The 2,499-nt window shown below is 36.7% G+C and overlaps 1 protein-coding gene across 1 annotated transcript in view; it reads right to left on the reverse strand.

The window, feature by feature from the left end:
- The window catches only part of SESN1 (sestrin 1), a 112,894-nt gene that overhangs the window by 20,307 nt on the left and 90,088 nt on the right, over window positions 1–2,499 (reverse strand). The window lies entirely within an intron of this gene.

The raw sequence follows: 2,499 nt of genomic DNA on the forward strand, positions 1-2,499 counted from the left end.
CGTATCATAATATATTTGACTGTTGAAATGTTCTGGTTCAATTTTCTGGAAAACTTACTTTCTGAAACACTTCTTGTCTTAGAATCACATGTCAAATTTCCTGCCGGTGAAGATCAAAAAGGCAATGTGGATCTTTAACAGGGTGATCATAAACCACATTGGATGCATTTAATAACTTCCTACCTATGTTACTTCAATTATTCCTTTATCGACAGTTGTTAAGAAACTGAATTACAGACTCTGAACAAAATTTTGACCAACCCAGACTCTAGGAAATAAAATGCCAACAGCGAATAGCTTTGTTGAAAAGTACATGTAGATACTAATCAAAGGACAGACTTCACAGACTCCGCATGAAGGCGTGGCAGGAAAAGCATGGGAACTAACAGTCCTCTCCCCTCAGCAATCCTAATCAGCAGCTTTGTAAGCTATGGCAGCAGCCACCATCATCACAACATTGCTCTACATCTCCAGTGTTTCTGTTTAATACTGATACATTAATCTTCAGAGTATGAAAATTCTGAAATGAATGCTGATAATACAACAGAAAAGATTAAGTGTATCATTTTACGGTATGAATCACTGTGCACTGAAAGTACTGTTCTAATCATCAAATGTTTTACATTTGTTAAAGATATTATTAAACTACACTAATAACCTTAATGTGAAAGAGTGAATGATCTATTTTAAGTGCAAAATAAAAGCATTGTTGGCTATGTTACCTATTTGCAAGACGGATTGAAAAGTAAAAATAACTCAGTGATTTGAACAATTTTATTTTCCTCACTGCACTTAGGACATTAGACAAATAGAAAAACTTGCCTGGATGTTTTAAAATTATACTGATAACCACAATTCTGACATAAATTTTGATCTTAAAAAAAGTTAAGAGCTTTCTGAAATACTACCAGGGAATTTAGAACTACTGAAAGCCCAGGTACCTATTTTCCCATTATCTTAGTATTCTACGGACTACCTTCTAGAAAAAATGAAAACAAACTTCAAAATACTCCATTTATAGGACTGATTTAAGCCATTTTATGTGGGTTCTATGTTTTGTTTAGGAATTCTATTCATAAAAAGTGTTTCATTTAAAAAAAAAGCAATCTGGATGCTTGCAATTTGGAAAAATTAATAATTCTGATGTAAAGTGAATACTTTCCCTATAAAACATTCCTATGTTATCTTTCCACATGTTTGATGTAATAAAAATGAAAACAACTACACAAAGCTCCTTCCTGGTTTCCTGAACACAATCTCAAAGGCCCTATGATTGATGTGCAAAGGAAAAGGCATCAAGGTTATATTGAGAAAGTCTAGATTTGGGTGAAAATTGTTTAGGATTCTGCACACAAGCACCTTCAGAAATAACAGACCTATTTAAGCACAATGATTGGGACTCACTTCAAAATAGAAAAATCTGTTATGGCCTGCAAACAGAAACTGTACCTACTAATTCAGCACTAGCACCGGTTTTCTTTCTTGGGGAGTTTGTTCTAATTAACTTTTTAGGTTGTTCACTTATCTGTAGATGAGCTGCACTTAGTATGTCTATGGGTTTAGGGTCACTGTGAGTGGGAATGAACTTGATGGCAGTGATTTTTATAAATGGATGTTAAAATCTGGAAAAAGGTGTTATTCTACAATCTTTAAGAAAAAACTTCATCTATGTGTATATGAATATATACAGTATAATCATAAAGTAGACTCTATATACCAATAAAGCGAATCGGCTAGAAGACTGCCATTTGAACAGGCAAAGCTACAGAGACATTAATTCAAATTTAGCCTTCTTGGGCTAAGGCAGTACTTACAGGGCTATGTATTAAACTTAATACATTTCTCTATTTTCTCCTCTTCAACAACAGTTGGTACCTTTTAAAGGTACCAATTTTAACTAAGGTTATATTAAAACAAAACAAAACGAAAGGAAACGTTGCCCTGAGTAGACAGCGCAGCATTACGACCCCATACCATAGGTAGGATAGGGTCTTCAAAGGCTGTCAGCATTATAGAAAGCTGTCATAGCTTTATCCCAGAGGCTTGGTGGGTTCGAACCGACAGACTATTGGCAGGAGTGGAGCGCTTTACCACTGCATCACCAGAGCTCATCTAAGGTTAGATTAGTCACTCCGAAACGCTGCCCTACTGCAACCACTTAGGAAAAATACCAAATGCTGGGGAAATGGCTTTTTCTATAGAGCAGATCAGGCACAGATGGGCTGGTTTCATAAACAAGATTAAATACCGTGCATAACGTCACAGAGCTGCAGAACACATTTATTCTGGGCAACAGCATCCTTCAACTGACTCAAATGGGTGCCCCCCCACTTTTTTTAATCTTCAAGTGGGAGGCAAAGGGGCTGGGGGTGGCTGAGTAATCTGTTTTGACAAGACGCCGAGGGGAAAACACCCACAGGCTGTTCACCTTCAGACGGGAGCTTTGTTCAATTTCGGACTTGCGACTGTACATCATGTCAGAAACCTTCACTCAATATG

Source organism: Echinops telfairi, unplaced genomic scaffold, assembly GCF_000313985.2.
Source record: "Echinops telfairi isolate 266 unplaced genomic scaffold, ASM31398v2 ScPeMD7_3533;HRSCAF=4204_0, whole genome shotgun sequence".
Taxonomy (NCBI): domain Eukaryota; kingdom Metazoa; phylum Chordata; class Mammalia; order Afrosoricida; family Tenrecidae; genus Echinops; species Echinops telfairi.